Genomic DNA, 8,742 nt, shown 5'->3' with positions numbered 1-8,742 from the left:
ACACCACTCGTTCTTGAGGCTTCTAATGCCGACACTTGTTACAAATCTCCCCCAATGACTGCAGGATTGAATTACGGCAATGTCAGGTTTTAGGTCGAGCGACGCTTATGTTCGGGAGAAGCATCACGCCAAAATAGATCTCACCCAGAAGGGGAGTTCTGCCGGGTATAAATGGATCCATAATTCATGAAGATTCTCCTACTACAAGTACCAATGTTTATTCACGGCCAAGTTTAACATCAAGAACAAGACACAACTCTTGACTTTCAAGTCTGGAATCCTGGATATTTATTTTCAGCATCTCCAAGATAAATTCAGATAAAAAAAAAATACATAAATAAATATATCTCTACTTTTAATAAAAAGCTGCGGGAAGAATCAGCCATTAGAGCCTCTTAAAGGGCACCCGTCCTACTGATCTTGGTTTCTGATCTGCGGGTTATATATTGCTTCATTCTAACTTGTATATTATTTATTTAAATCCCTCTTCGTTTTGGGTTTAAGAGTCCAGTGGGCGGTCCTAATCATTGATTGACAGCTATCTCTATGCTCACAGTTTTATAAGAAAGGCTGGAGTGTCAGTCATTGATTAGGACAACCCACTGGACTCCTAATTATAGATATGGAAGGAGACTGAATGATTAAAGTATAGACAAATCTCCTTTACATGGCCTATTAATATGCCACTCCCTCTTTAAGCCTGCTCAACCATTCAGCAAGCTGCCTCCACTACAGATTCAGGGGGTGGAGCTATCTTAAACTAAGCTCCACCCCACTGACTTTTAAACATATCACTCCCCATATAAATGTATCAGTGTGACCCCCGACACTTCGAGGGATATTGACCCCTCAAAGTTTGTTAATTAAATTCAATAGTTGTTCCTAGTTCTGCTTTAATAAAGCATCTCAGAAACCAAAATTGAAAAGAGATCTATCTTAAAGGCAGCTTTCCCTAAAAAAGGAGGTGTTACATTAGTACAGGAGGGCAGCCATCTTGTTGCTGTGGTTACTTTTAAGCTAATTACATCGCTCAAACACGGCTGAACTATAATGTATGAGAAATAAAAACCCCTCTATTGCTCCATTTATAGCAACACACCAGGTTATGACTGGTCCCCACGTGTGTATTGATGAACCTTTAAATTTAAAGGGGCAGGGAAAATTAAAACAAAAGTTTTCACAATGACAAAAGCCCTTTATGGAGCAAGAAAAGGAGAGGTCAAAATATAAATAATGTTACTAATATTTACAAGCAACATGACGGATAAATCCACCGTCGCCTCACCTTGTTCTGATATGAATGATTATGTACTGTAAAACCCCGGACACAAAACTGTGAATGTAAACGAGGCGGCGGTTACTGTGTGATATGCAGATAACAGGAAGAAATGGAAATCTGCAGCACTATGGATCGGTAATTAGGTTGTGGGCTGTTGTCAGCTGTAGGATGTGTTTTAATTAGACACAATGTGAGTCTATATGTGCATTCATCAAATACAATGTAGCAGATAGAGAAGGAGATAGATTCGGGAAATTCATTAGTCCAAGCAATAAGCGGCAGTCTAATAGGTGATAGAAAGATGTTTGTAAGATAGATAAATAGATAGATAAATAGATAACAGATAGATAATAGACAGATAGATAGATGATACATAGATAGATAGATAATAGATAGATAGATAATAGACAGATAGATAATAGATAGAAAATAGATAGATAATAGATAGATAAATAGATAATAAATAGATAGATGATAGATAGATAGATAGATAGATAGATAGATAAATAGATAGATAGATACATGATATATAGATAGATAGATAGATAATAGATAGTAGATGATAGATAATAGATAGATACATGATATATAGATAGATAGATGTTAGATAGTTAAACACGAGATACATTTAAAAAAAGTTATGAGATTTAAGATAAATATTATAGATAATTTAACTCCAAAATACTTACAAACAAGGAATTTAGATTGTGAGTCCCAATGGAGACAGTGATGATATCTGTAAAGCGCTGTGGCATATGATGGCGCTATATAAGTGTGTAAAATAAATATTAAATAAAAATAATATTCACACTATTCTATTTGTCATATCTATTATCTATCATCTATTTCTTCATTCTGTCTATCCCATATACAGATAAATATTTGTCTATCCTCTGCACACACAGAACACCTGGTGTCACTTAGGAACCCTATCTCTATAACAGACCTGTGCCCTTGCCCTGATGCCTCCACCCTGATGCCCCTGCCCTGATGCCTCTATATTGGTGCCCCTGCCATGATTCCCCAGTGCCCCTGCCCTGATGCCTCTATATTGGTGCCCCTGCCATGATGCCCCATTGCCCCTGCCCTGATGCCTCTGTACTGATGCCCCTGCCCTGATGCCCGTGTATTGGTGATCCTGTACTGATGCCCCTGCCCTGATGCCCCTGTATTGATGCCCCTGCCCTGGTGCCCCTGTACTGATGCCTCTGTACTGATGCCCCTGCCCTGATGCCCCTGTATTGATGCCCCTGCTCTGATGCCCGTGCCCTGATCCCCTGTATTGATGTCCCTGCCCTGGTGCCCCTGCCCTGATGCCCCTGTATTGATGCCTTTGTATTGGTGCCACTGCCCCTGTATTGATGCCCCTGCCCTGATGCCCCTGTTTTGATGCCCCTGCCCTGGTGCCCCTGCCCTGATGCCCCTGTATTGATGCTCCTGCCCTGATGCCCCTGTATTGATGTCTCTGTATTTGTGCCACTGCCCCTGTATTGATGCCCCTGCCCTGGTGCCCCTGTACTGATGCCTCTGTGTTGGTGCCCCTGTATTGATGCCCCTGCCCTGATGCCCCTGTATTGATGCTCCTGCCCTGATGCCCCTGTATTGATGCTCCTGCCCTGATGCCCCTGTATTGATGCCTCTGTATTGGTGCCACTGCCCCTGTATTGATGCCCCTGCCCAGGTGCCCCTGTACTGATGCCTCTGTGTTGGTGCCCCTGTATTGATGCCCCTGTACTGATGCCCCTGCCCTGGTGCCCCTGTACTGATGCCTCTGTACTGATGCCCCTGCCCTGATGCCCCTGCCCTGATGCCCGTGTATTGGTGCCCCTGTACTGATGCCCCTGCCCTGATGCCCGTGTATTGGTGCCCCTGTACTGATGCCCCTGCCCTGGTGCCCCTGTACTGATGCCTCTGTACTGATGCCCCTGCCCTGATGCCCCTGCCCCGGTGCAGGCAGCCTGTCGGGCACGTATACTCTGTAGCTGTGCACACCCATGTGCGGCATCTTCCTGAGCCCCGTGCAGACAGATGGCAGCACTGGCAGGAGGTGGGTCTTGTGCTGCTGCTGCTGCTGCCGGAGCTGGGGGCAGTGTGCGCGGAGCCGGCGGGGTGTGAGCTGCTCCTCTCCTCCATCCTCTGCTGAAAGTGGATTACCCCGGACTCCGGCCATGGACCCCGCCGCCCGAGCACCGGCCGCCATTAACCCCCTCCCCGCCGTGCGGCTGTGACCACCGGAGGCTCCAGGACACGGTCCATGATACGGTCCAGGACACGGTCCGGGCACTTTCCTTGCGGCTCCGTCTCCAGCTCCTCACATTAGTGCTGCGGGTCCGAGATGCTGCGGAGCTCAGTGCGGGGAGCCCGGCTCCAGGGGGCCAGGTCCTAGAGGTAGGTGAAAGGCTGTCTGGTGGCTCTCCAGCTGTCTGCCGGCTGGGCATGCTGAGGCTCGTAGTTCTTCCAGGCAGTGAGTGAAAGTCTACCTGTTCCGATAGGTGGCGAGATGCAGGGCTGCTGAGTGTTGTAGTCCTCCACAGCCCAGAGCCAGATATGACTGATCCTTATCAGCAGCGCAGGTTAATGGGAGTTAAGCTTCCCTGGCTGACAACAGCGAGCAATGGAGGCAAAGCATTTGTTCTGTCTGAAGTTGGATTGTTCTGAGCTGCGTGGCTTTTGTTGTACTTCAAAATGTCTATCTATCTATCTATCTATCTATCTATCTATCTATCTATCTATCTATTATCTATCTATTATCTATCTATTATCTATCATCTATCTATCTATCTATTATCTATCTATCTAGTGTCTATCTATCATCTAGTATCTATTTAAAATTCAACTCTTCATAGTTATTAGATAGTACAATGGTAGGACTGAGGAGAGGTCAGTAGCAAAACCTACTTCTTAAGATGTTGAATCAATCCAGACCTATGATGATGAATGTACAAATCTATTAGATAATTACCTAATATTCCATCACCTCTCTGTCTGTCTGGTGTCTATCTAAAACTCAAATCTTCATAGTTATTGGATGCTACAATGGTAGGACTCTTGGGTGAGGGGAGTAGCAAAACCTACTTCTACTTCTTAAAATGTTGAATCAATATAGACCTACGATGAACGTACATATATATTAGAATATTAATCTATCTATAATCTATCTATAATCTATCTATCTATCTATCTATTATCTATCTATCTATTATCTATCATCTATCTATCTATCTATCTATCTATTATCTATCTATTATCTATCATCTATCTATCTATCTATCTATCATCTATCTATCATCTATCTATAATCTATCTATTAATCTATCTATCTATCTATCTATCTATCTATCTATCTATCATCTATCATCTATCTATCTATCATCTATCTATTATCTATCTGTCTATTTATCTGTTATCTATCTATTATCTATCTGTCCATTATCTATCTATCTATCTATCTATCTATCATCTTTCTCTCTTATTTGTTTATCAGTAATGATTGCAGACATCAGGTGATCGTACATTGATACATTTGGTAATTACATAACAGTCAGTTGGATATTTCCCCAGTATAATGATGCAGGGAATCTCCTCTCTCCAGTTCTCTCTGAGGTTTTCTGACTCCTTTGTGATTCCCATTAAGGATTTTATATTTGTGCAACTTCCTAATGGATAACTGTGTCTCCCCAGGAGTGGAATCATTGCTTTCGCACCAGTGTGACTATCTCATGGGAGCGCATGTAACAGTATAGTACCTGGGACGTCCATGAGACTCGTGCTGTACATGTCTATGGTCTCGGTGCATGCGCTGGCTCATCCTGTTATCCGGCACTGGCTTCTAGCACAGAATGGAGATCTAGAGCTCTGTGACCTTGCAGTGTTGGGGTCTTGGGTTCTAATCCCTCCATGGACGATCTGTAAGGAGTTTGTATGTTCTCCCAAGTTCCCTCCGGTTTCTTCCCACACTGAAAAGACGTACTGATATGAAATCTAGATTGTGACCCCGATTGGGACAGTGATGTCTGTAACGCGCTGTGGAATATGATGGTGCTATATCAGCAAATTAATACTGTCACATGACTTCTTGTCTTGTATGTTTTATTTTCCTATCAATTATTCGCTGATATTTCAGAATATTTGATAATCTTGTATCTATCAGATCACATTGATGTTGGATTAAAGGAGCTGAAGGGAAACGTTTCTTGGCTGGGCAAGTGTCAGGAAATAAGAGAAAGGATCAGACTACAACATAATAATATAATAATATAATGCATAGTGATGATGATGATAGTAGTAGTTATTGTAATGAAGATAATAATACCCATCATTGTATCCATCCATCCATCTCATAACTATCTACCTTATCTGAAAGGCACAGAAAGTGATGAAGCTAAAACTGCGCATGCGCCAAATGCAGACTATTTTTCTCTCCGGACCAACTTTCCCCATTTCCACCAGACTTTCTGGTTTAAAAACAACTTTGTAAGTAAATATGTCCAGTGCCCAGTACATGGGCATAATAAAAAAATATTCCAAAAACACCATCTCCATATAATATATAATCACTATAGTATTACAGGTTTTGGGCACCACATTCTGTGATGGGGCGTTGATCCAGGGAACTAGTCTGATTGCTGTATGGAGTCGGGAAGGAATTTTCCCCTAATTTGGAGCTATTAGTGTCTGCCCCATGGGGGTTTTGTCTTCTTCTAGATGAACATGTTGGGCAATAGGCTGAGAAAATTAACTTTATTCTGCGCATGCGCCAATCTCAATGACACGCTGGTGTCACCAGCATCATCATTTTCCAGTGTAACATCTACAGGTGCTTCTCACAAAATTAGAATATCTCAAAAAGTTAATTTATTTCAGTTCTTCAATACAAAAAGTGAATCTCATATTATATAGTCATTACACGCAGAGTGATCTATTTGACGTGTTTATTTATGTTAATGTTGATGATTATGGCTTACAGCCACTGAAAACCCAAAAGTCATTATCTCAGTAAATTAGAATAATTAACAAAAACACCTGTAAAGGCTCCTAAGTGTTTATAAAGGTCCCTTAGTCTGTTATCGAAGCTTCACAATCATGGGGAAGACTGCTGACCTGACAGATGTCCAGAAGGCGTCACTGACACTCTACAAGGAGGGGAAGCCACAAAAGGTCATTGCTAAAGAAGCCGGCTGTTCACAGAGTGCTGTATCCAAGCAGATTAATGGAAAGTGGAGTGGAAGGAAAAAGTGTGGAAGAAAAAGGTGCACAAGCAACCGGGATAACCGCAGCCTGGAAAGGATTGTTAAGAAAAGGCCATTCAGTAATGTGGGGGAGATCCACAAGGAGTGGACTGCTGCTGGGGTCATTGCTTCACCACACACAGACGTCTCCAGGACATGGGCTACAAGTGTCACATTCCTTGTGTCAGCCACTCATGACCAATAGACAACGCCAGGAGCGTCTTACCTGGGCCAAGGAGAAAAAGAACTGGACTGTTGTCAGTGGTCCAAAGTGTGGTGTTCAGATGAAAGTAAATTTAGCATTTCGTTTGGAAGTCCAGGTCCCAGAGTCTGGAGGAAGAGTGGAGAGGCCACAATCCAAGCTTCTGGAGGTCTGGTGTGAAGTCTCCACAATCAGTGATGGTTTGGGGGCCATGTCATCTGCTGGTGTAGGTCCACTGTGTTTTATTAAGACCAAAGTCAGTGCAGCCGTCTACCAGGACATTTTAGAGCACTTCATGCTTCCCTCTTCTGACAAGCTTTTTGGAGATGGAAATGTTATTCTCCAGCAGGACTTGGCCCCTGTCCACACTGCCAAAAGTACCAATACCTGGTGTAAAAACAGCAGTATCACTGGGCTTGATTGGCAGCAAACTTGCCTGACCTTAACCCCATAGAGAATCTATAGAGTATTGTCAGGAGGAAGATGAGAGACACCAGACCCAACAATGCAGACAAGCTGAAGGCTGTTATCAAAGCAACCTGGGCTTCCATAACCCCTCAGCAGTGCCACAGGCTGATCGCCTCCATGCCACGCCGCAGTGATGCAGTAATTGATGCAAAAGGAGCTCCGACCAAGTATTGAGTGCATTTACTGATCATACATTTCAGTAGGACAACATTTCAGATTTTAAAATCATTTTTCCAGCTGGTGTTATAAAGTATTCTAATTTACTGAGATAATGACTTTTGGGTTTTCATTGGCTGTAAGCCATAATCATCAACATTAACAGAAATAAACACGTGAATAGATCACTCTGTGCGTCATGACTCTATAGAATATGTGAGATTCGTTTTTTGTATTGAAGAACTGAAATAAATTCACGTTTTGGTGATATTCTAACTTTGTGAGAAGCCCCTCTATGCTGAGCGGAGGGCAGCTCCTTGAAGATGCTGCATCGATAAGCGATGAAGCTGAAGCTGCTCATGCACAGAGAACAGGTTGATTTCTCTGCTAAGAACAAGGCAAAGCAAATCGTTCATGCGCTGCTCCTGCATGAGAAACCCTTCAATCAACATGTGGATGCCTTTAATTCCTTCTACCACGAAAATACAATTTATACAATGAGATTACTATTCCATACATCTGGAAATATTCAGAGCGGCTATGATCAGTGCAGTCATATCTGCCAAACAGAATTTAATCTGAGTTTTAAAGGAAATTTCTGATAAATGCAAATATGTATTTATTTTATTTTTTTCAAAAACAGCGCCACCTTTGTCCATGGCTATGTTTGGTATTGCAGCTTTGTGCAAATTCAAGTGACTATTGCAATACCGGATACAGCCTATGGACAAGAGTGGTGCTGATTCTGGAAAATATGAGAAGACTCTTTTTTTTTTTAATCACATATAGTCATTAACATGAATTTACTATTGATAAATAAGATTGGGGTTGACATTTTATGGAGGAGATTTATCTGTAGATTATTCCTTTTGTATTTTATATTTTATTTATGTAGGCAAAAAATTGTGAAAATAATGTTTACATTTTCTGACTTTCCCCCATTTTTTTATGACGCTATCACCACTAGGGGCGCCATTTCATTAGACTATCGATAATCTGACTTTCTGATAACGCAGTTGCTTCAGCGTTAGGAATAGAAGTTGGATGATTCTGCACAAATTTGTCTTGTTATAAAAAAAAACTATAGAAAAGGGTCAGAAGTTGTGGGCCAGGGTCTTACAGAGGCCTCAGTGCAGCTTCTATACAATGAGTGACCTCAGTAAAGCTATGCTCTGTATTACGCACTTGTCTCTGTCCCTTTAAATTACAGTTTTACTAAGCAATTCGCCTTGTAGGGGATATAACCCTTATAATTATTCCGCCATTTGTGTTCTAATCGCTGCCTCAATTCTGCAAATAAATAGAATTTTAATCAAACATTCTAATCAGGCGCCCAGTGCACCCTGGGTGTGGCCAAGAAGCTCAGTTCTGCTAACTTTATTTACATGTCCCCGCCTTCCTCACTGGTG

The 8,742-nt window shown here is 42.2% G+C and overlaps 1 protein-coding gene across 3 annotated transcripts in view; it reads left to right on the top strand.

The window, feature by feature from the left end:
* Positions 1-3,364: 3,364 nt before the first annotated feature.
* THSD7B (thrombospondin type 1 domain containing 7B) overlaps positions 3,365-8,742 on the top strand; it is a 453,156-nt gene continuing 447,778 nt past the window's right edge. For all 3 annotated transcript variants that reach the window (XM_077273034.1, XM_077273033.1, XM_077273032.1), the window contains exon 1: positions 3,365-3,667. The gene's annotated coding sequence lies outside the window, so the exon portion shown is untranslated. The remainder of the gene's footprint in view (positions 3,668-8,742) is intronic.

This window comes from Ranitomeya variabilis, chromosome 7, assembly GCF_051348905.1.
Source record: "Ranitomeya variabilis isolate aRanVar5 chromosome 7, aRanVar5.hap1, whole genome shotgun sequence".
NCBI classification, from domain to species: domain Eukaryota; kingdom Metazoa; phylum Chordata; class Amphibia; order Anura; family Dendrobatidae; genus Ranitomeya; species Ranitomeya variabilis.
The sequence above is the reverse complement of the archived record's forward strand: the minus strand, read 5'-3'. Positions and strand labels throughout refer to the sequence as shown.